Here is a 26,978-nt window from a genome sequence, read left to right as displayed (position 1 = left end):
AACCTTTCCCTGATCCCTAAAACCATGGCTTAAAAATCTGTGTCTTATGCTTTCATAGCATCACATTATTTACCCCACTACACAAACCATATATTATGCTGCAATTACCAGTTTTCTTATCTGTCTCAGCCATTTGGGGATACCCTACTTGAAGGTAAGACATTATTTTTTTTATTGTATTTGAAACTTTTATTTCACTGCTCAATGCATAGTAGTTTCAATTACAGGTACTTGTTTTAAGGAGAGCTAAATAACCATAGTTTAAAAATCAAGCTTAAAAACTAAGGGTAATGGAAAACTTGCTGAAGGGAAATTGGGGGAAATTAGTCCCTCTAAGTTGAATGGAAATGTGAAAGAGACATCTTTTCTCTGATGTAGCATCTGCTCTGGTAAAGTAGTTGGGAATATTATTAAATATGTCTTTTAGGTATACAAGAAATAAAATACTCAAATAACAAAATTTTGATGTGCATTCTCAATTTCTACTTAGTTTTAATTTTAGTTCTTTTTTGAGTAGCTAAATGGTTTTCCTTGGTTTACCATAATATATATACATGTTCATTTAAATTTATTTGATGTTTATTGAAAAAATTCTATACAGATAGATTCTGAGAGCACTTGACTTCTGATGACTAATTCTTTTATGTTACAAGAGGATCCAGACCTTGTTTGTTAGAAACGATGAAATAAAGATACCCAAATTACCTGAGATAAAATTTATCTCAAAAGGTGAAATACATCATTTTATTTAGTTTAGGAAATAAAGCAAGATGAATGAGGCACATGCATCCATCATCCTGAGTGTCTTTGAAGGATGATGTGCAAATTTTGCAGTGTGTTACTGTCATTAGGCTTAGTGTTTATTTCTTAACATTTTCTCTCTGATCAGTTTTAATTCCCCATTTACTAATATTATTATACCTGTTACAACATATGAGTGTTGAATTAACTTTGTCTTATTATGACATCTAATTTGATATGTAGAATAAATAAGCTTTTATTTGTTTTATCAGAGAAAAAGAGGTATAGTAAAGAGCCTCCCCTGCTGGCAAGCCCAGCCCCAAAGAAATACTGTGGATTAGTACTCACTTAGTTAAAGTCAATTACAGGTGCAGTGGCTTTATATGCAGCAAAGTGCCAAGCTCTAATAAAGGTACTTCCTAGGTATGATAATTATAAAATTAGATGAAAACATTTAGTAGGTTTACAGCATATCCTTTATGAAAAGGAAGATGCTGAAGCTGAAACAAAGCCAGATTTGGTAACAGCATGCAAACAACCTTCAGAGTCAAAAATCATTTAAAAATGTCTAATCCTATAACTATCCAAGCTGGCAAGCGTTCAATACACAGAAGATTAATTTGGGAGATTTAGAGGGGATTTTAAAGATAACCTTCTGTGCCAAATATGTTAAGAGCAATGTGTCTTCGGATAAAAATACTGAATATTTCATAATCTGCTGGAAAGATGGAGATACAAAATGAGAACAGGGGGAAATTTTCAACCCCAGAGAATTATAGAGTTTTCATTAGGCCTCTCTGTTTATACTAGTGAAGTGGAATCTGTGCAAGAGTGTGAACATAAAATCAGAATCGTTTCAGCTCACACACAATAAGATGGCAATAGTAGGAAGGATGGATCACAACTTAAAGATGTTTGACATAAAACAGCAAGGGCATGGTCCTAGGAAACATTAATGAACTTGAAGGCCAGTGCTGGTAAAATCTTTTGCTCCTGCATTCAAAGTTTCTCAGCAGTGCCATGAGCTGAGTCCTGTCTTAGCGACCTGCAAACCAACTTAATGATCTTATGTGAAGCCTTCAACACTCATCTGTGTCTTCCAGTGAGTTCTGAATCATTTCCTTAAACAGCTAAAACTCGGCAAGGGAAGGGGTTTAGAGAAAAGCGAGAATATACACTGAACAAGAATAAATATCTAAAATATATTCGATCTCACAAAGAAATGTCCGAAGTGACATTAATCTGATTTACAGTTATAAGATTCTGTGAATCAAATGGGTAAATGATTTCCTAAAATTGCACTATCCTCTAATGTGTATCCTTGGTTATATGAACTTGAAAACCCCAAATTAAAAATGTCACACCAGAAACGTGCAGATGGAAGACCTAAGGACAATATAGCATTGATTAGTGATCCAAGAAAAGCACTAATAGTTTAGAAAATATCTGATGACACATTTTCCAAATATGGACAAAATACTCTACCATTAGACGGATGTTAGAAAGAGCATGCTTAAGCAAAGCAAACAGATTGACAGAAAAGTTATATCTGTATCTTTAGCACTTCCTAATCTTCTCGTGCTTCCTAGAAGTAGACCAGAATGGGTGAGTGCATGCAAAAAAATAATATTGTTATTTCATCAGGCTAACTTGTATTCAGTCCTGTGACATACAATCAATTGTATATAAGGTCTTATTTCTGCCTCAGGTTCACTCTCTTCCTTTTAAGCCTATAACACTTGATCAATTTCTTCAACCACGTCTTTGTGAACATTTTCAATTTCTATTTTTGAAACTACTTAGCAAACCCAAAGCTGAAGCAACCCAGCAGAATGATTTCTTTGTTCCTTTACCTGGGCAGTTGAATCCAACTGGAGAAAATCACAAAATCCTCAGAAAATTGCCTCTATAAGTTAAGGTTCTCTGAGCTCAATAGGGCCATTTACCCTGCTCACCAATTCTCTGTTCTAAGGTTTTCTTCCATCTTCCATAATATCTAATCAAACCATTTATTATCTCCTTACCTGTCCTACTCTATTACCTTCCTACTCATTCTCAGCAGAAAATCTTGTCTCCTACTTCTCAGAAATATAGAACCACTCAGTTAAGAACTTTTTCAAATTCCTGACACCCCATTTATAAAAGTGATGTTATATTGTAACTAATTTCTTTTTTCTAATTATGATAGTAAATTTCTCATTGTGACTAAGGCTAACTCTTCCCCTTGTTCTCTGGATCCCATGAACGCTACACCAGGGATTTCACTCCAATTATTAAAGCTTATCCCATTCTTTCCTATACTTTCCTTTTCTTCTTGAATTTTTGAAAAATCCTCATGTCTCTCCCATTTGTTCTTATATGTCAAGCCCTCTCCAGTTTTATTTCCCTCTCTATTACCTAGCATTGCCAAGCTTCATGAAAAAATAAAAATCCTTTCCCTTCATCTGTTTCATCTTTTCCCATTTATTGTTCACACCATGGCAATATCCAATTTCATCCTTTACTCATCCATTGAACAAAGCTCTCAGAAAGACTGATGCTGATTTTTTGTTGTTATATCCAATAAATACTTAGTACTCATTTATCTATTCTCCAGGGAGTATTTTATATTGTAAAACATAACCTCCTCCTTGAAACCAAAATTCCCTGAGCTTTCTCAATGTTAAGCTCTTTCGGTTCTTCTCTTATCCCCTCTTTGATTGCCTCTTCTCAGCCTCCTTTCAGATTTGCCTTAGTAAACCCATTTATTCACAGGGCATTCTAACTTGTGTGCTGATGGCTCTTTGACAAATTCTCTGAAGTACCTGTTACTCATCCAGGTCACCTCACTCACTCAACACACTTATTGCAAGATGTCCTGCACACTAACATATAAAAAATAACATAAAATATTTAGATTTGCTACCAATCAGGGATCATCATTTTACCATGTCCCACCAAAAAAAAAAATTAACAACAAAACTGATTTATTTGCAACCCAGCCGAGTACCCATCACTTCAATAGAGCATAGGAGGATGTCCCTGGTGGCATAGTGGTTAAGAATCCACCTGCCAATGCAGGGGACACAGGTTCAAGCCCGGGTCCGGGAATATGCCACATGCCGCAGAGCAACTAAGCCCATTCACCACAACTACTGAGCTTGCACTCTACAACCCAGGAGCCACAGCTACTGAACCTGCGTGCCACAATTACTGAAGTCTGCGCACCTAGAGCCCATGCTCCACAACAAGAGAAGTCACCACAATGGGAAGCCTGCACACTACAACAAAGAGTAACCCCCGCTCACTGTAACTAGAGAAAGCCCGAACGCAGCAATGCAGCCAAAAATAAATAAATATTTTTTTTAAAAAAGAAAAAAAACAAGCACAAGAGTAGAAAAGAGTCACACTGCAAGCATCATTTAGTCCAAGACAGAGCTCCATGCCTCCCAATAGAGCAAACCCATCTTTCCCAGAGACCCATGCCGAGAGCCGAACTGAACACACAAATAGGCAAGCACTAAGGTTCCTCTGGCAGTATGGTTAGAGAGATACTTTGTAGTGTCTATCCTGTCTTTGTAAGGTTTGTGTGATAAGCAAAAGTTTAAATATTAAAAGCCAAAGTTTAACATACAAGAAAATACATTTGAATGACTTCATGACCTTGTGTAAGGGAAGAATATAAAAAGACACATTTCAAACTAGTAACACCTTTGTAGAATACATGTAACCAAAAAAAGTTTAGTATCCAGAGTTTATTAATAAAATCTTAGAATAGGTAAGCAAAATAGGCATAACAGGCAAAATAATAGACTGACATTTCACAGAAAAAAAATCCAAATTGTTTCAACATGCAAAAAGGTATGCACTGTCATTACATGAAACTGAAATGCAAATTAAAACCCCAGTTATGGGGCTTCCCTGGTGGTGCAGTGGTTGAGAGTCCGCCTGCCGATGCACGGGACATGGGCTCGTGCCCCGGTCCGGGAAGATCCCACATGCCATGGAGCAGCTGGGCCCGTGAGCCATGGCCACTGAGCCTGCGCGTCTGGAGCCTGTGCTCCGCAATGGGAGAGGCCACAACAGTGAGAGGCCCGCATACCGAAAACAAAACAAAACAAAACAAAAAAACCCAGTGAGGTTTAAATTAATATACAATACATTTTCAGAAGTTAAAATGTCTGACAACACTAAATTTGGGCAAGAATGTTAAGCAATGGGACTCTCACCCTAGCATTAGACAAATTCTGATACCAGGCATCTTCTCTAGAGAAACTCACTCATGAACACCAGCAAATCTGTGTAAGGGTGCTTTAAATTGTACTGTTAATAGCAAGGGAATAAGAAAATCCTAAACTACCTTCAATATTAGAAGAGATAAATTGCCATGTGTTCATTCAAAGAATATAATGTAAACATGAAATGAAGGAAATAGAACTCTATTCACCAATATGAGTAATCTTGAAAATCATGCTATTCAAAAACAAAGTTACCTAGAAATTTAATAAATAAGAAAAAAACATAAAATAAAACTTTTTGGTTATGCATACTAGAAAGAAAATCAAAAGAATGTTTGCACTACTAAGTTTAACATTATAACTAGTACTAGGGCTGTATGAGAGGAAAACTGGTTGTTTTAGGACTACATACTGGACTTCAAACATACTGGTACTGTTCTACATGGCTAAGCGATTGCAGATGTGAGTGAGTTAAAGATCTGGAGATCAGAAAATTATTTTGAATTAGGTGGACTCCATGTAGTCACAGGGTCATTAAAAGTGGAAGAGGGAAGCAGAAAAGTGAGTCAGAGGAACATATGAGTATGTGAGAAAGGCACAGAGAGACACGGGTCTGTTGACTTTGATGACAGAAAAGGGGCCATGAGCCAAGGAATACAGGCAGCCTCTAGAAGCTGGAAAAGGCAAGGAAACAGATTCTCCCTTAAAGCATCCAAAAGGAACACCATCCTGACAATACCTTGATTTTAGTCCAGTAAAACCCAGTTTCTATTTCTAATATACAGAGCTCTAAAATAACAGAGTTGAGTGGTCTTAAGCCACTCAGCTTGTGGTAATTTGTTAGGGCAGCAATGGGAAATGTCCATCTCTTCAGTTCTAAATGACCTTCAGGAACTGCTGGAAAGTCAAAAGGAAGAGTGTACAACAAATGCTGCTCCCTGCAGCTTCCACCATCTCTACCACCACCGCTTAAAGTGTGGTTAACTTGTACAAGGCATTTTGCAAAAATTGACTACATAAATCCTGCATTTAAATTCAACAAGAAATCCATGGGGTAAGAATCCTTATTTCCTTTTGACAAATAAGGAAAACAAGGTTCTTATGAGTTAAGAGAATTATCAGTTGTTAAAAGCCACACCGCTTGTTAACTTATATGTGAATAAAAATTCTTTAATCATAAAAATAAATTTTATTTGTGAAATTCCAAGAGATAAAGTGATGTGTTTAATTAGTAATTCAATTAACTATCTGTATTAAATTCATACATTATTATGCATACATTTTTGTTATAATTAACATAGCTATGGATATAATTGTGTGTATAAACATGTAACTGTATTAAAGAATATCTATCAGATTAGTCAACATTTACAAAAACATTAATCACAGGTGAAAATTTCTCAAAATGTGGACATGAATCCTAAGAAAAGTTACCAATTAATTCTATAGAACTAGTCTTCAAATTCAAATCATTGTGAAAAAAGGAAAAGAATCAGTTTGGAATAGTTCTTATTCAACCTATTTTATGCATGTTTGGGGAATATTTAGTAATTCACTCTAAATTTTACTCAAATAGAACATTGTTGTGGGGGGGCAGGGAGTGTAATCTAGGTATCTGAAATATATTTCTTATTTTTCCAACAGATTCAATCACTATAACATTTTTACTCGATCCTTATACATGTGAAAATTTACTGAAGTGACAAAGGAGGTATGAATAAGCAAGTCAAAGAGAGAAAGAGAGAGAGACAGAGATCACAAGAGGGTGAGTTCGGATTGATGGAGGAACAGCACGGCAACACTGAGGAGAACAAGTTAAGGTACCGGCCACAACAGTGAGAGGCCCGCGTACCGCAGCCAAAAAAAAAAAATTCCAAGAAAGTAGTTATGCTTATTATGGTGTTATTGCTCTATGCCTCAAAACTGGAATTATTTAGTAAAAGAGAAAGTATTTGAAGCAAGAAGAGTCAGGTTGGAACTTGAAGCTCTGGTGCAAAATTTCCTCTATATCATGAAGCCCTAAAATCCAGCCAAGCAGTCAGTGATCCGTTTTAGAAGCACAAAATTATGTCATGTTTCTGTAGCTCACACCCCTCAGAAACAAGTGATAAATCCACGTGAAAGGTACAGGTGGGGAAATTGAAAAATAAATACAAAAAATTGGTGTTTTCTTGTATTTGCTTTTAAAGAAGCTAGCAAATAGTTATAAACTTTTATTACAGAAATAGAGTTGATCTAAATTCAACATATATCTTCAGCTTAATAAAAGTTCACACGCTCAGTGTTTACTCACTTATTCTAAACTTGTTTTTTCCTTGCATATTCTTGATCGAATGCTTATGAATTTCCAAGTGGTCAGGATCAAATAAACATTGAAAAGTAAATAAAGGCACTTACAATACTATGGTGGATTTGTGCCCCAGCAGAGAATCTGTGAAGAAAATGTATGCTCATTAAACTAGACCTCATAATTCTACTCTTCTTGAGAAACTTATCTTGCATAACTAAAGGCTGGAAACTTCCTTTTGTTGATTGTATAGTATACATGATATCAGTTAGCCTATCAGTTCATGCTCCTGAATATTAATATACTGAAATACTTCTATATACAATCATTTGAAATTTGCTGTTTTGGCACAGGCACAACTGGCCTTGGAATTGTTCTGTTTAGAAGTAAAAAAAATATATTCTTTTCTTTTCTTTTTTTTTTTTTTTTTTTTAGGTAAGTAGTGAATTTATTTAGAGAGAAACACACTCCACAAACAGAGTGTGAGCCATCTCAGAAGATGAGAGACCTATTTTCTTTTTTTCAAGTTGCCTTGTCATGCATCTAATAAACATCGTTACACCATTCCCCAGCCTTCCTTAAGTACAAGTTTATCACATCCCTGACTCTCATCACCACTGAGATCAAGGATGTTATGGGAATCTTTGATTGCATATAGTGTGGATTGTTGCTGGTCAAGGGTTTGAGAGAAAACAGAGTATAACGAATAGGACAAAGCTTGGAGATACCATGAAGTTTAAGAATGTGCAGTTTATATCAGGTATAATTCATAAGAACAGTTTCTTTACAATTTTTTTAGCTAGCCATTTTGTTACAGCTTCATCAAAACAGCTGTTTATGTTAGAAACCATCAGAAAACAGATGGTACTCTCAAAAGGTAATTAAAGAGAGTTTAGGGAAGGGGCTTTCACACATGTGTCATCAGGGTTAAGGGAAATGACATGGATTGTTGGAACACTCCAGAAGCAAACTGTGACCAACACAGCTCTGAACCCAGAGAGTGTAGCTACAGCTGAGTTCTGAACCCATTCAGTTAGAAGACAAAGGGACTCATTTGAATCTGATAGAAGCCAACATCTAGGAGCAAAGAAAGTAGTGGACAGCAGAGAGGAGTGGATCTGGGATGGAAAATAAGAATATCTAGCACAGTTCTCCCCACGTGCCCTTCAGAATACACTTTTCTTTGTCTATCAGTTACCATATTGTCACTGCATGGTGTCAAAGTAACCACAGTCCTACGCAAAATTTAAAATAAAACACTAGCCACCATCAGGATACATTTTTATATGACAGAAATGGGGGAAACAGCCATCATGAAGGCAAACAAGTAATTAAAAACATAGATTATCCTTTTAGCCAAAAAAAAAAAAAGGTGGGGGTCTTATCGTTGTTTTTGTTTATATGTTTTCTAATTTATACGATCAGATAATACTTGTATCATGATAGGCTGTTTGGATCCCATCATCACGAAATGGCTCATGGTCAAGGGTTTGGTCTCTGTTGGGGTCCAAGATCCAGCATGGAGCTGCTTTTCAAATGTGCAATAGTGTTTCCTGAAGAAGAAATAGCCTTATTCCTAAGCCCAGGCATCTGTGTTATGACTACCGTATTGAGGCTTGTCAGAGGCTCCTACAATCTCCACATCTCCCAGGAACTTCCAGTGCTACACAACTCAAGTAACAGGTCAGTTTACCTGCAGCTTGGACTTGCTGTGGAAATCCTCATGCAGATACTTTTTTTTTTTTTTTTTTGCGGTACGTGGGGCTCTCACTGTTGTGGCCTCTCCCATTGCGGAGCACAGGCTCCGGACGCGCAGACTCAGAGGCCATGGCTCACGGGCACAGCCGCTCCGCAGCATGTGGGATCTTCCCAGACCGGTGCACGAACACGCGTTCCCTGCATCGGCAGGCGGACTCTCAACCACTGCGCCACCAGGGAAGCCCCATGCAGATACTTTTTATACTCTTTCAAAAACAATATAAGTGTGTCCTCTTGACAACTGCAATGGTTTCTATATTCAAGGAAATACATTATTTTCATCAGAAATAGATATCAGATCATTTTAAGATTTTCTTGAACAAACCCTAAAAAGGTTTTTTTTTTTTTTCTTTACTTCCATCCCTGCTCCTTTCTACCCCAACTCTCTCTTGCTTTTTCTTTATTATTTTCCCAACTCCTTCCCACAAGAAAGCACTCAGGTCATTTTAGTGCCAAAGGCAGGCAAACTGAGGTCACCAATATAGTTTCTGAAAGGGGAGAAGTCTTCTCATTCATGCAAGATAATTACTTCTTTTGCTTTACTGTCTCAAAGAATGATGATAACTCAAATGATGGTGAGAGCTCAACCTCTTAGGGTGTGACTTTATTTTAGCATTTCATTTTAAATTGTGGTCTGTACTACAGAATCTTAATCAAGTACTTTGAGAAACTTTTGGTGGAATAACACTTCTAGCAGTGGTACAATTCACATTAGGTTTTCTGTATTAGTTAGAGCAATATGACTGGCAGGTCTAGGATGATATAATGTCTGCTTTATGCACTGCAGCTGGGATAAAAATGGTTGGATATGCAATGAGGAGAAGCAGGGGTTATGATGTGAAAATTTACATCACTGATTTGAATATTTATCTTATTGTAGGTCTCCTAGGAGATTTCAAGTTTAACCCAACATATGGTCTGTAAATTTAAAATTAAATTTATTTGTATAAAGTTGACACAATAGGAATTAAGCTCAAGTGAAGGATATAAGCATATGGTGGTTTTTCCACTAATTGAGAGACATGCTATGAGAAGTAAGTAGAAGAGGGATTTGGTAGCTGTAGTTTCATTTTTATGGCTATGTAACTGAACAAATATTCTTATTTGGTTGTTATTCTAAAGTGGAGGTGAAAAAATTTTTTTTACTAAAGCACATTTAAGGAAATAATTGTTCCACTTAAAAATATGTAGATTTTTATATAGGTATATATTTTCATATATATAAACATGCATTTACACACTCAGGCATTTATACGCATATATATTTCTGCTTACTCAATGGATATTCCTCTTTTTTTCAGCTCTTTGAAGTGTAATTGACACATACAATTGTAAGATATTTAAATTGTACAATGTGATGATTCAACTTACATATGCATTGTGAGATATTCCCCTTTACTAAGATAGTAAATTTCCACCTGGTAGGAATCTCTCATCTCTGGACATCTTTGGTGGGAGGCATTACTGAACCTACCACACACCGTCCAGTAACTTTTCAGCTTTCTCTAACCTAACTTCTGCTCCCATCACTCCCTGAATAAATAAATTCACCAAGGATCTGAATATCTGAAATGCAGAAACTGTTTTTAGTTCTCATATTCTTCCCAGCATCTGGATCAGTTGACAACTTTTTTCTAAGAGAAGTTTTCTTCTTGAAACATTCTCTTTCCTTAGCTTCCTTGACACTATACTCTCATGGATTCACTGGTTCCACTTTCCCTTTACTTATGTTTCTTACTTAACCATACTCAAACAAAAAACACAATTTCCAGAACTGATTCTTACTCATAAACATGGTGACTGTATTTTCCTCTTGTTTTCCCCCTTGGTACCTGGTTGTTCTCAGAAATGTAGACACAGGATTTAATCTGAATGGTTTATTTGTTGTAAATTAAACATTGAGTGGAATGGCTAAGGGTCATGTGCTTTCCAGACAGTACAAAAAATTTTATTTCTGCTTGGAAAAGTGACAGAACCACGAAATAGATATTCTGCCATCCTTTGTCTGAGCTTCTTCACTTCTGGCTACATCCAGGCTCCTTCCTGATTTAGCTAATACAGCCAGATCCACTACATCAAAGAAAAGCTCTGAACAAACTCTGCCAGCTTCCTGAACAATATAGTCATCACACAAAATTTAGGCCTCCAAAATAGCTGTTTCTGAATACTGAGATTACAAGAGTTCTATTTCCCTTGTACCTAGATCATTTCTCTGGGCTTTCTTATAAGTCAACAGTGTGTGTAGAATTCTACTAAGAAAAGTGATGATAGCAGAGTTTTCCAACAGTCTGTTTTCTCGCCTCATTTTCCACGATTCCTCCCTCGCACATGTGAGAGGAGACATGGGTTCTCTCTGGGTGTTTTTTGGTTTGGTTTGTTTTTTAAAATGTGCTATTGTTTCCATCTCTAGCCCACAAATTTTGGGCTGTGAGGTGAAACTTTTCTTCTATTTCTGTAGCTGTAATGAGATTTTTCTGTTTGCTGGAAATTTTCTTTTGGTATTTCAACACCAATCTTGCAACAAAAGAGTTGGATATCTCTGTTCAAGCTGCTGCTATTTTGGAAACACCACCACACACTAGAACTTTTTTTTCTTTTTTTTGATATATGACTTTTGCCAATTTTTTTTCAGTGTGCATGCCAAAGAAAATTAGAGGGATCTCTACTATCAAGCTGTGTGATTCTTTATCATCAGTTCTTAAATGTGACTTACAGGTTCTCTTTTGTATTATCCAGGATAAAATGTATTCCTTTAAATAGTTCAGAAAGTGTTTTGAGATCTACAGTGAAAAGAAGCCCTAGTACACATACATGAATGAATTTATAATATTCATTTGGGCAGCAATTCAAGTATGTAGTTTGTAAATAAATGAGAAGGAGTAAAATATTCTGGAGAAGAGATTCAAATATACCTCTTAAAAACAATGAGAGTTAATAGAAAATAAGATAAAGTGTACATGTAAAACATACATATATACATACGCATTTGCAAAAAAAGAAAGACACAGTATTTTTAGACAGATTTTTGATTTTAGAATAAGTGAAAGCAAATTATTTTTATGGGAGGGCTGATTTTCCTCATTAAGGCCTGATTTTGAAGTTATGGAAAAAATGTGATTTGATGTGATGAAAATGTGATAGGAATGGAAAGTGGATTTTCCATTCCTATTCCATAAGGTACTTTGTGCCTCTGAAATTTATTATGCAAAATTTCAAAAATGGCTCTCAGAGAAAGAGAAATAGCACATCCTTGCAACAGAAAGAAAATCTGTTGGAAACCGATATTTCTATTCTAGGAAACTTTAATCCAACTGGCTCTGTGTGTGAAATAATGAGCCCCAGTGTCAACAGACATTTTTCTCCAGTAGCAAAGGTCACAAGCCTTCGGTTGTCCACACGGCAGCTGTTTTGCTTTCAGGGTACATGAGCCTCATTTGAAAAGTCTTTCTGTGTGATGGCTACTCTGTCTTCCTTAGGGCACAACATATCTCAAGGGTGAGGGTGGCGCATCCCAATGCTGAATTTGGACAGAAATCTTAAGGAATACCATTTTATGGACAATTGCAAAATGGCATTTGGCCATTTCAAGTAATATCCCAGTACAGTTCCACTTCAAGGGTGGTGTCATTTTAGATAATGGTTAAATATAATTTACTTTTTCCCCAAACGCTGGGAAGTCTAATTCAATTATACATTTAAATGACCTATGAAATGTTGTAATAGTTAAATTTATGTGTCAATGTGTACCGAGTGTACAGGGTACTGAGATTAAATGTTATATCTAGGTATTTCTAGATTGGATTACCATTTAAATTGGTGGATTCAGTAAAGTAGATTGTCCTCCCCAGTGTGGGTAACATCATCCAAAGCATTGAGGGCCTGAGTAGAACAAAAAACAGAGGAAGGGAGGATTTACCCCTGCCTGCCTGCCTGCTGAGCTGTGACCTCCATCTCCTCCTGTCCTTGGATTTATTTCTCTGGAGAACACTGATTAATACAAGTATGCAAGAATATTAAACTTTTTGTGCTAGCTAAATAATATAAGTAGATGAAAAATTTAAGTATCTCTGGTGCAGTTTAAGGAGAACTAAATACGATCTCCTGCTGACAAGTATGCACCTGCCAAAGCCCTGCCTTCATCATCACCAGGGCCTTGCTGTTATTTCAAAATTTAACAACTTCAGATCTAGTTCTTTAAATCTGTGGGTACATCTCTAGTATGATTGTTAAAATATAAAGATAGCAATATGTGATATATCATCTTATTATTTGTCATCCTGAGAGTAATTAGAAAGGGTAGCAACCTCAGTGCTACTTAGAGTTATGGGAACAGAGGAGTATGATAAAAACACAGAGTGTGTAGAGGGAAAATTTTGTCTTGTGAAATAAAATTAATATTTTATGGAAAGACAAGAAAAATCTAAACATAAAAATTCTTCTCTGCCCTTTGCCCTCCTCTTCCCCCCATATTGTGCATTGTGTATCTGCATTATGTATCAACCGGGCCTCCCACATCATCAGGAGTATCTGCTCAACCATAAAGAGCAATATTTTCCTAGCATCAACAAGACAACTCCTTAAAAGATAATATCCCTTCTTGATCTTGTAAGGGGTCACATAACCCACTGCAATGACGCTTAGATCTGGATTATGTAAACTGTCAATAATACATCATTTGCCGTATAGCCCTCTGTCTCAAAAAACTTATATAACTCTGCCTTGACTTCTCATGGATGAGACAGTCCTCATTCTCAGAACTTTCTGAGATGCTCTGCCCTTGTTATAATCCTCAAATTTGGCTTGAATAAAATTTTCCATTTCTTTCTTAGATCAACTTGTTAATATTTTGTTGACAGTTTCTATCACAATTTTCCTGGAGAACTGACTCTAATTGTTATAACTGCAGAGTCAATGTCACAAAATGATGAAGAATATCAGTTCTAGAACCAAATTACCAAGGTTTGAATTTGGGCTAGAACAATTTCTAGTTGTGTGAATTCGGCCATTATTTAACTTCTTTCTGCTACTGTTTCCTCATTTGTAAAATGTGGATGATGATAATGCATTCCTTACAGGGTTATTGTAAATACTAAATATATTAACAAGTAAAAAATGTAACAGTGCATGGCCTATTTTAATTAAGATGTAAATGTTAGCAACTTTCATAAAATAGTGAATATTAATAATACATACATGGCTTTTGAGCTAGATATTCTTAGACTGAAATCTGCCAAGAACATACAGCATATATATATATATATTTATTTATTTAATTATACATTTATATAAATTTATAGATATATATTAATGATAGTACTTTCTGCAAATGGATTCCCAGTAATATTGTTTCTGGCTAGTTTTATTTATGTTTATAAATGAATTTGAGGCTTCTACACATACACACAAAATAATCAATGAATGCTTACCAAGTTGTGTTTAAGTGTATGCCATTTTAAGATCTTACTAAGCATCTTAACTCCACAGACTAGTATAAATGTGAGCATATGTTCCCATCCCTTTATGACATATTAAACATTTTTAATTTAAACTTAACAGTTTTCAATTTATTTAGCTCATATTTTCATGAAGCTTTCATCTACTTAGAGATAAAACATGTACTGTACATATGTTTAATTATTTCAAATTCCAAGAAACACATAAATTTTATAGTGACATAAAATGTACTTTTCATAGTTCTTATTATTTAATTATGTTCTTCTATATACTTAAGAAGAAATACAACTAACAAGAATAAAATAATTTTCCATCACTTCCCAACCATTAACGTATGTAGGCTTTATTTATTTCTTCATTCAAATGTCATATAATGATTTTATTTAGAAAAGATATCCTAATAATTTACTTGCATCATGATCTGTAATTACTCTAAGCCATTTCTAATATTGGTGTTAGTAGGTAGAGTATAATTTTAATAATATTTTATGAAGTTGCCATCCAATTTTGGTTACTGAGGTTTATGGCTCCTTGTTGTGTTAGTAACAAATCTTTTTCATCAGTGAAATACTATAAATAATTGTAATGGATACTTCATTATTTTCATTTATTTCATATTGGTTTACTTAGGTTACTGTGTTTAAACTGTTTGATGCTTTACCTGTCTTTACTATACCTACTTTACCAAATCAAGTATTGTACATATATATGCATTCATACTTATCTCAGTTATACATTTCATGACTGAATTTTCATATAAAATAAACTCAGAATAAAAGTCCTTTCTTTCTTTCTATATTCAATATCTCTATATCTAATACATAAGTGTGTGTTATCCAAGGTCTCAATCTAAGTTTTTAAACTTACTAGGAGATGAGAACATGTCAAAGTAGAGCCAAATGACTTGAGGCCTGGTAAACCATTTAATCCTCACAACAAAGAATCTATGAGGAAGACAAGCCAGGTGCTAATTTTCCTATTTAGAATGTGAGAAAGCAGACACAACACACTTTAATGATTTTAAAATTTGAATCCCATGGAAGAAAATGGACATATTCAATTGAACACTAAGAATCAAAAGACATTTTTATATGAGAAATCATCCAATAAGATGGCAGAAATTAATGTAACACAGGAGTATTTACAATAAGTGTAAATGGGGTATATTAATTTCCTAGGACTGCTGTAACGAATTACTACAATTTGGGCTTAAAACAACAGAAAGGTATTCTCTCACAGTTCTGTAGGCCTGAAGTCTGATATCAAGGTGTCAGAAGGGCTGTGCTCCTTCCAAAGGCTCTGTTCCTTTACTTTCCCAACTTCTGGTGGATCCAGGCATTCCTTGCATTTTGGTTGCATCAACCCAATCTCTACCTCCATGGTCACATTGCCTTCTCTTTGTCTTCTATCTTCTACTCTGTGTGTCTGTCCTAAACCTTCCTCAGGCTTTCCTTTAAGATATATATGATCACACTTGCGGTTCACCTGGATAATTCAAGATACATTTCTCTTTTCAAGAGCCCTAACTTAATCACATTTTTTTTTTTTTTTTTTGGCCAAGTACAGTAATATTCACAGGTCCTGGGGATTTGGATGTAGACATATCTTTTTGAGGACCATCATTTAGTCCATTACATAAGGAAGCCCCATCAATTAGAAGAGATATTACATAAGGGAAAAAATTCAATATATTGTGTGTAAGAAATTCACTGAACTAAAAAGGATACATAATTCTGAAACTACACTGTTAAAGCCAAATACAACAGGCAAACATAAACCTCAAAATAACTCAATACAGAAATTTTAATATTAAATTATATATAATTTAAGCTAAATTATCATAAGTAGTAATACTTTAAATACTTGTAAATGAAAAAGATTCAAAAGTTATAACAGCTTTAAATATATATGTACCTTATATACATAGCCTTCGATAGTATTAAAAAAAAATTGAAGATGGAAAGAGCAAATAAGCTGTTGTAGTTTTAAATTTACCTCTCACAAAGAGATGTGCTAATCACATAATAAAAAGGAAGTATATATACAAAATTACTACAATGTTATTAATATGCTCGAGACAAGAATATATGGAATAGAGAGAAACTTTCTTAACTTGGCCCAGTGTGTAAATAAAAAAATTAATAACAAATGTTATTTCTTGTTTTTTTTTTTTCATTTGTGGTAAGAGTACTTAACATTATACCTACCCCCTTAGCAATTTTTTAAGTATACAATATTGCATTTTTAACCAGAGGCCCTATGTTTTTTGTTCAGTATATCTCCAGAGATTTTAACTTGTATAAATGAAACTTTGTATCCTTTCATTGACATCTCCTCATCTTCCCTTCTTCCTAGCCTTTGGAAAGTACCATTGTACTCTCTGCTTTTATGTTTGATTAACAAACATGCTTCTTAATGAAAAATTATTGGAAATATTTCCCATAGGATCTGAAACAAGATAAAGATTCTTATTATTACCACTACTAATAAACATAAGATTGGAATTTACAGGCATCAAAATTATTTTTAAAAATAAGATATAACAGCTGCAAAAATTGGTAGGTAGAAGTTAAAGTACTATTATTTGTAGATGTTATGATTATCTATATAGAAACCTCAATTGGATCGAGACATTTCTAGAACTCTGACAAAATTTAGCAAATGTCTTGTATGAAAGGTCAATTTATAAAACCACCTGTATTTTTCTGCACCATCAATAGTAAATTAAAATATAATAGAAAATGAGATATTATTCATAACATCAGGAAAAAAAATAGTAAAAATAGTTTTTCTTATCAAAGGCAAACCACAATGCCATGGTTTAAGCAAGACAGAGTGAAATTGACTGGTACAAGATCTTATAAATAATGAGTGTAGTGGGCTGCATGGTGACCCCTCCCCACAAAATATAGGTCATGTCCTAATTTCTGGACCCATAAGTATTACCTTATATGATAAAATAGTGACTATTAGCTTATGTGGCAAAAATAGTGGTTAAGAATCTGGAAAGGAAGAGATTATCCTGGATTATAAAAGTGGGCCCTAAATGTCATCACAAGTAAAACAGAGGCAGAGGAAAATTTTATACACAGTTACACAAAGGAGAAAGTGATATGAAGATGGAGCAGAGAGAGATGCAGCCATGAGTCAAGGAAAGACAAAAGCAACAATAAACTGTGAAAGACTGCAGCCTTACTGACACCTTGATTTCAATTTCTGGCCCCCAGAACTGGGAGAGAGTACATTTCTCTTATTTTAAACTACTCTGTGGGGCTTCCCTGGTGGCGCAGTGGTTGAGAGTCCGCCTGCCGATGCAGGGGACACGGGTTCATGCCCCAGTCAGGGAAGATCCCACATGCTGTGGAGCGGCTAGGCCCGTGAGCCATGGCCGTTGAGCCTGCGCGTCTGGAGCCTGTGCTCCACAATGGGAGAAGGCCACAAGAGTGAGAGGCCCACATACTGCAAAAAAATAAATAAATAAAATAAATAAACTACTCTGTGATAATTTGTTACAAGTGGCTCTAAAGGATATGTTTTCTCAGAGGATTCTGGGTTTTCTGGAATTGGTTCTACTAATCTGATTAGAGGTACATATTACTCTATTTTCACTATTAAAGAGAACATTGGTAGCCCATGGGCAGGTGCAGCATTAGAGATGCACAAAATATCACCATTGGGATCTGTTAACAAATATATATATATATGGTAAGACTCTAGGTAACTATGTATTTCATACTTTAGAACATTTGGCTTAAAATAAGGAGTACACTGAGAGTGGCTTATTGTTCCTAACTGCAGTGGAGAAACTGGGAGAAAGAAGGGATGAACACATCAAATTCCTAGTTCAAGCCCTGAGTACATTACCTGAAAACTTCTATTCTGCCCTGAAACAAACCCTATTTCCTGTGGCTATAGGACTGATATTCTAAAAAACAACTACAGTGTCACATCCTGTGAATGGTAGATCATAACACAAACTGAATTCTCGACCATCTCAATAGGATATCTTCTGTTAAAGAGAGGGCATTCATTAGGAAGGAACGGGATCTTGAAAATTGAAATGGCAAGATCCTTGTGAAGCTGTGAACATTGAACCCCTAAATTCTGTTGAGTCTTCTTTGATAATAAAAGCAGTCTTTCTTTCACTACAGACTGAGGAGGTTAACCGTGATTTGCCTGAAGAAACTAATGTCCTATTTTGAAGTGGTTGCCTTTGAAGACATTGCTGATTCTTCTCAGGACCCATCCACACCATCTATCTTAGCTTCTAGACCTATAACTACACTCAAGTCCCAGCAGGTCATAAAGGGTGAAGTAAAACATGTGTCCTACAAGGAGGTATACTGCATGCCAATGGATATAGACAGAAATCTGGGGAATATGTTTAAGAAAGGATAAAAAGAGTGAAGGAAAATGGTGAAAGAAATATATAGTTGGTTCACTCTGGATTTATTAATATGGGCCAAGTAAGCAAAGGTTCTGGATTCAATTTTTCAGCTTGATGGATTAGAAAGAGCTCTAACAGTATGTTTGGTTGGTTGCCTGAAACATGGATCAAAAAATAGCTTATACTACATGAAGCTAAAATGCAAGAACTTCTCTGATATACTGTAGAGGAAGATGTTGAAAGGCTTAGGAATATTGGAATGTTAAAGTACATTAATCATGGAAGAGTTGCTCACCCACTTCAAGAGGATCCAGAAAACACACCTTTCACATTACTTTGAGAAATAATTTGTGAGATGAGCCTCAGCATCTTTGAAGAGATCTTTGGTATCTCTTCTCTGTAGGCCAGAAATTACAGTGGAAAGTGCTGCTAGTGCACAGAGATTCTTATATACAATGGGAGTAACTGGATCCCAGAGTGTCAGGAAACAATGGGCAGAACTCAGTCACCAGAGACAAGGTGAGTCTGGTTTCCATAATGGACAGTGGAGTCAAAGAAGTAACCAGAATAGTTGAGAAAGAGACAGGGAGTCTATGAAATTCTGACTTTATGAAATGTAATCAGAGCTTTAGATTGAGTTAGACAAAAGTCTAACTTTAATCACCAAAACAGAGAACTATATCCCCCCGATCAATTCCCAGATGTTGAACCCATTTATAGACCCAGAATTCCTTGAATGAAAAGGCTTACTCCTCTTGAGAAAGAATCCAGCTACATCACCAAAATTCATACTGTCAATCTTTCTCCCAGACTTCTTGAAAGGGACATATGCCCTTTTACCAGATTTACTAAGGATTGGGGAAAAGGAAATGTTCAGATTTTTTGAGAATTACTGAATATTGGCTCTGAAATGACACTAATTCCAGGAGATCTATAAGTCATTGTGGTCTATTACTCAGAGTAGGGGTTTATTAACGTCAGGTGATAAATGGTGTTTTAGCTCAGGTCCACCTTACGTTGGGTCTAGTGGATCCGAGTCCACCCTGTGGTTATTTCTCTAGTTCTAGATTGTTTAATTGGAAGAAACCACACACTGGTTCCTTTACCTGTGGAGTGAGGTAGGAAAGGCCAAATGGAAACCACTAGGACTGCCTCTAATTAGGATAAATAGTCAACCAAAAGCCATATCACATTTATGAAAGTATTTCTGTGATTACTGCCACTATCAGGGACTTGAGAGGTGAAGAGGTATTGATTCCCACTGCATCCCTATTCAACTTGCCTTATTTATCCTGTGCAGAAAACAGATGGATTTTGAAGAGTGACAGTGGATTCTTGTAAAATTAACCAAATGGTGGCTCCAATTGCAACTGCTCTTCCAGATGTGATTTCATCACTTCAGCAAATTAACACATCCCCTGGTACTTAGTATGCAGCCAGTGCTTCTTTCTTGATACCCAGTAGTAAAAAATTTACAAGAAGCAGTGTGCTCTCACTGTTCTACCTCAAGGGCTATCTCCAGCCTTAACATTATAATTTAGTCTGTAGGGACCTTGATCACATTTCCATTTCCCAAGACATGACATTAGTTTATCATATTGGTGAGATTGTGCTGATTAGATCTAATGAGCAAGAAGTAGCAACTACTCTAGACTTAATGTTAAGATATTTGCATGTCAAAAACTGAGAAATCAATTCCACAAAAACTCAGTAGACTTCCACTTCAGTAAAATGTCCAGGAATCCTGTGGTGTAGGGCATTTCAAGACACCTGTTCTAAAGTGAAGGATAAGTTGTCACATCTGTCCCCTCTATAACCAAAAAAAGAGACTCCATGTCTAGTGGGCATCTTTGGATTTTGGAAGAAACATATCCCCCACTTGGGTGTGTTACAGTGGGCCATTTACCCAGTGACCTGAGGAATGCTAGTTTTGATTGGGGCCCAAAACAATAAAAGACTGTACAACAGGTCCAGGATGTCAAGCCAGGTGCTCTGCCACGTGGGCCATAAGATCCAGGAGACATCAAAATTCAAATTACTAACATGTTTATAAGGAGGTGCTCATTCTCACTAAGGATTAAAGTAGTGTAAATAGAAAAGGAATAAGTTATGAATTTATGAACACCAGATTGGCAAAAGATAGAAAGTCAGATAACATCAAGTTTTGATAAATATATGGAGAAAAATGCATAGTGTGCAGTAAAGAGTGTAATTTAGATGATTAGTCATCATAGAGAGAATTTTGAAAGTAATTATTAAAATTAGGTATACCTAGAACCTCTAACACCCCTATCACTAGTATCAGTCTGAAAAAATATATATATTTACACATTTATTGTGTCATTTTTTTCTGGTAGAGGGAGTTAGGGACAACCTAAGTTCTCATCACTAGAGAACAAAAGCAAATGTGAAATATGCAGTGTTAAGAGCATGAACTCAATGTACTCTCAGAAGTACCAATAGATCTTATAGAATATACTGTTGAGAATAATAGATAAGAAAAATAATGAGCTCTCAAGCAGGACATCATTTCTGTAAATCAAAAATACATACAGAGACAAAGGAACATGTCATATTTTAGAATAATGTATGTATCTAAAGGTATATATCAAACACATTCAAAGGGTGTTTGTGTGAGGGAGGGGAATACAAATATGATTGGGGAATATGGATGAGAAGGAAATAAGAAAAATTAAAATAAAACTAATGATAATTAATAGCTGATAGTAGTGTGCAACAATCTGAAGAATTGACCAACTTAAATGTCTAATAGTCATTTAAATGAGAGAGTGAGAAAGCAAGAGATACAAACTACTGTTAGGAATTCTAAAATTAATAGTATATTTATATGTTTAGCAATGTATATTAACATTTTAAATGCATACAATTTACTCAACAACATATTTACAGCTACTTATTATAAGAGAATTAGGCTGTGGCCAAAGTTGTGTTATATGACATTTATCCTGAAAAGTGAAAAGAAACCTAAAACATACACTAATATGGGATTATTTAATTACAGGAGTGGTTAACTAAAATATAAAAGATGTATTGAAAGCAAAACTTACAGATTGTGGAAATACTGAGCAAAACAAACATGGATTTTATTTTTATGTTAAAAAACTGATTACAAACTAGAATATACAGAACATATACAAATGTATGTAATATACATAAGGAGTGACCGAATATGTAGAAGCAAAATTCTGATAGTTGTTTTACCTTAATTATGAAAACTAAACAAACATCCATTAATGACTCAATAAAAAAGACAATTATTCAATTAAAAAAATACAACTCTGATATATATCTTTCATCAAAAACTAGTAATTATTTAAGATATAAGTAGCTATGATATCTATATTTTTATAACAATTGTTGAACTTTATTACTTCCATATTATTATTATTACTGTGAACCTCAGACATGTAACTTTTCAGTGACTTATTAAATACTTACCACATTGTTATGTAATGTCGATACAAGGGAAAAAAGGTATTTCTACCTTAGAGAAACCCATGGTAGAGACATGTATTTGTAAATAGATAAATTAGTACTAAACGACAAAGACTCAACAAAGAAATATGGTCTAAGTGTTTCTGAATCCTGGAGATGTATTATTATGTCCTGTGTGTCCTTACTTATGAGGCAAAATAATATGGAAACAGAATAATCTGAGAGAATAATCTGAGAATGATGCTTGCTTTGGCAGCACATATACTAAAATTAGAATCATACAGAGAAGATTAGCCTGGATCCTGTGCAATGGTTCTTGAAGTGTTCCATATTAAAAAAATAATAATAATCTGAGAATGATTAAGGCTGAATCTGAGATAAACCAACCTGGTTGTGCAATTGACTGGCCTCTTTAGAAATGGTCTTCCTTCAAGATCATGGTGTCCAAAGATATCATTTGCTATACCTTAAACGTAATAAAAGCAGTCACCTGTTGGAAAGTTTTAGTAAGTATATTTAGGTAGAAGTGACACTCAACCAGTTTCTAAAGCTCTTTGGAAAATCCCATGCCCTTGAGTGAGAGAGATCGAAAAGGCAAAACTGGGTGTAAGAACCCAGCATGATTGAGCTACACGGTACAAGTTAGAATTCAAGAAATCCCTCTACAATGGGGAAGAAGCACACAGAGGTGCTGAGTGTAACAGACTGAGGTTTAAGGCCCACTCACTGTAGCCAAAGCTTGTGTTGAGGTTGGCTTCAGTATGAAGAGTAAAGCTGGCAATTCAGATGTTATTAACACAAAGCAAAGAGCATCAATAAACATTTCTGAGAAAGGTGTTTAGTGAATGCTCTACTATATTCCACATTTCAAAAAAGTTCAAACCATAGTAGAACCAATGAATAATGCAATCAAAGAACATAAAGTTAATATAATCTTTCACTTTTTCAACAGATTGACAGTATATAAGAATCACTTATCAAAGAGACTCCTCTGAAACAAATATGTATGAGTGAATTTTTGGAAACAAAATAAAACTTGTTTTTGTATTTTCTCAGAATAAAAGCCTGGCAGTTCATTTGGGCTATTTTTTTTTAATGACTATTTGCAAGTGGAGACAATATTTTGTTTTTGTGGACTATCTCATTTTTAGCTAACAGTCGTGTTCATAGAGTACTGCAGAACTGAGGTCCATACATTTAACTATCCTCAAATACATTTCTAGCCATAATCCTTCAAAACTCCTTATGAAACTCACCTCCTTCATTGAACCTCGCTCCATTTGATAGTCAATGAAGTGGGTATTATCAAATTAAAATATATCAGCATGCATATAAATGTTAATTTGTTCTAATATGTGGTCTTCAGTAGGATTTCTAAGACTTTCGTTTGATTAGCTTTTAAAGTCTTTCAGCGTCTTAAGATTATTTTTATGGCTTACAATGTACCCTCAAAATATATTGATTCTTATAATAATATAAGATCCATGTACTTCATTTATGCCAGCTTACAGATAACTCTCAAGTGCTTTGATTTTACAGTGTTTCCCTGGCAGTTAATTTAAAGTTAGAACATTGGTCTTCCAAATCTGACGTTTGTGTGATTGGTGGATTGTACTGAAATTTTATTGACCTTTATCTTGTTTTTGTGCTCACTGGCTCATCAGATGCTGTGCTGTCAGAAAAAGAGCATTAACAACTTCTCTACCTCTCTGTCTACAGTGTATCTTTTGCAAGAGTATTGCTGATCAGTTCATGAATAGTTCTTAGCTTGGTTATAGCCTTCGACTGACTCACTATAATGTTTATAGCCTTCAGGGAGCTATTTGTCTTTGCATTTCCTAATCTTGTGATTTATATACTAGTAAGCCCAAGGGCTACTTCTCATCCCTAAGGTGGCTACACACACTCTCTCTTTATTTTGTTGCCAAATCTGCCTTTTCCCTCTTTTAAAGTAACCATTACTTTCTGTATTCTTTGAGAACTTTTTTTTCAAGACCGGCTCAATTTTTCTTGCTGGCTCTAAAGAAAACCTATTACTAAGCTACTATTAAGTCCTGCTAGTATATATTCTGATCACTATGAAGAAGTAGCCAGGTGATGGTACTTTTATTTTTAAATATTTTTACAAATATTCTGGACTACTGAGAATCTCAGCCTTTAGTTTCTACCTGTTAATTTCTACTTCATTCAAGAAAATGTACATTTAAGAAACTTTAGCATAAAAATATTACTCTTGCTTTCTGGATTTAAATTCAAATACAGTGTTTACATTTTTAAGCCTCATCTTGAACTAAGGTTTTGTTATCTCCTGTTCTTATTCATCACGTTTATCTATGAATGTCCTTCTACTCAACAATTGCGTGACCTCCCCAAAACAAACAAACATATCATCTCAGAACAGTGAAGATCTTCTAGGCTCAAGTGGGTAACTTAGATTTATACACACATAGACACACATTGCCACAAGAATGTATATTTGTGTGTATGTACTCACATGTGTATACATACATGCATGTATATGCATGCATATATAATTAAATATTTATTTTCTTTATTATCTACATATGTTTATGAATATATGTGCATACAAATATATGTTTAATGTATGTGTATATTCATAAGTGTTTATCATGTATGTATGTGCCATTTCCTCTCCTATGTGACCATTCATACAATCACACCATACTACTTCTTTTTCATTAATGTTCTTTGCTGAGAATATCGTGTATTTTTTTCAGCTTTATTGAAGTATAATTGACAAAATAAATACTACATATATTTACAGTGCACAATGTGATGTTTGATATACATATACATTGCAAAATGACTAATACAATAAAATTAATTAACATATCCATCAACTCAAGTAGGTATCATTTGTGTGTGTGTGTGTGTTGATAACACTTAAGATTTACTATCTTAGCAACTTTTAAGTACAGTATTAATACGGTATTATTAACTATAGTCATCATACTGTACATTAAATCTCCAGAATTTATTCATCTTGCATAACAGAAATGGCATCTTTTTAAACTGAGAACATTGAAGTAATCAGGAGAAAACTTCCACAATTTTCCACTTAACTTCATGGGTTTGTGTCCATACATTATACCTTCTCCTACTTATATGGATTAAACTGTCCATGCTCCTAGCTAAGGACAGCTTCTGCAGTTCACATTGGGCCAATCTTTTCTGATCTACTCAAGGATAATATTCCAGCAAGTATACCCTTTCTCGACTTCATCAAATTATCCCTTTCTCCTGAACCATTTATATAAACTTGCAAACATCCTATATTTCAAAAAACTAAAACAAACCAAAAACAAATAAACCTTTTGACCATACTTTCCCCTCAGTTGAGATCTCGTTTCTCTTATTTTCTTCACAGAAAGTCTTCTGTTCTTTTCATTCTACCTTGAACCCCCCACTCCAATAAGATATTTGCTCCCACTGCTCCAGTGAAACACTTGACTAGGGCTACTGGACTATAGAACTGCTAAATCTAATGGTCATTTCTCAGCATTCATCCTACTTGAAGAGTTGATGACTCCCTTGGCCTTTAAACACCTTTTCTCTTGGCTTCCAAAATATCATAGGCTTTTGGGGATTTTGTTTTGGTTTTGTTTTTTCTTTTTCTTCTTCCCGTTTTACTTCTCTTTCTTAGTCTCATTTTTTGGTTCTTCCTCATTTCCCAATTCCCTAAAGTTGTCTGTTTTAATATTAGTATTAATAGAGTCTATCTGTTAGTATTAATAGAGTATTAATAGATGAGTCCTTAGAACTCTTGTCTTTTCTATCATCATGTACTCTCTTTACATCCTAAAGCTTCCTAAGTTCATATTACGAGCTCAGACCTACAGTAGTCTACCCCACAGGGATATCTAAATGATATCCAAGACATTAAACATCTCAAACTGAGCTCCTTATATCTTCGCTCAAGCCTGCTCTTCCTAAGTCAATATTCTCCCTTTTAGTAAAGAAAAACTTGAGATCTTCCAGTTTTTTAGTCATCTGACGCCTGTCTTCTTCTCACTATTTTTTTTTTTTTTCAGTACACGGGCCTCTCACTGTTGTGGCCTCTCCCATTGTGGAGCACAGGCTCCGGACGCACAGGCTCAGCGGCCATTGCTCACGGGCCCAGCCGCTCCACGACATGTGGGATCTTCCCGGACCGGGGCACGAACCCGCGTCCCCTGTATCGGCAGGAGGACTCTCAACCACTGCGCCACCAGGGAAGCCCTTCTGCTCACTCTTAACATTTGGTTTATTATCAAATCCTTGTGCCTCCTCTTTCCCTGTTTTGCCAACCCTTAGTGCTTCCTACCTGCCTAGCATGTAGGAATGCTTCTAAATGCTCTTCAGAGATTACCTCTCAATTAGTTACTATTATTATTATTCCTGTTTTTACAAAACGGAGAAGTGTTAAACAAAACAAAAAAAATAGACCACTGTCTTTTATGTTTTAAGTAACTAACTGGATTTCAAATCTGTGCAACTGAACTCTAGAGGCTGGTCATCTGACCACTGTGCTATGCCACCAGATTTAATCAGATTTTACTATTTCTCAGTGTTTCTACTACTTCAAACTGGATGTAGGGGTCTAAGCCATAATTGTTTCTCTTGTAAATTGTGCAAAACCTCCTACCTTGGCTTGCCTGCTTTTACTATTTTCCCCATC

At 35.2% G+C, this 26,978-nt stretch overlaps 1 pseudogene; it reads left to right on the top strand.

The window, feature by feature from the left end:
* The first annotated feature begins 22,544 nt into the window (after window positions 1–22,544).
* On the top strand, window positions 22,545–22,636 carry LOC117308904 (U6 spliceosomal RNA; annotated as a pseudogene).
* The last annotated feature ends 4,342 nt before the right edge of the window (window positions 22,637–26,978 follow it).

The sequence above is a fragment of the Tursiops truncatus genome, chromosome 18 (assembly GCF_011762595.2).
Source record: "Tursiops truncatus isolate mTurTru1 chromosome 18, mTurTru1.mat.Y, whole genome shotgun sequence".
Taxonomy (NCBI): domain Eukaryota; kingdom Metazoa; phylum Chordata; class Mammalia; order Artiodactyla; family Delphinidae; genus Tursiops; species Tursiops truncatus.
The sequence above is the reverse complement of the archived record's forward strand: the minus strand, read 5'-3'. Positions and strand labels throughout refer to the sequence as shown.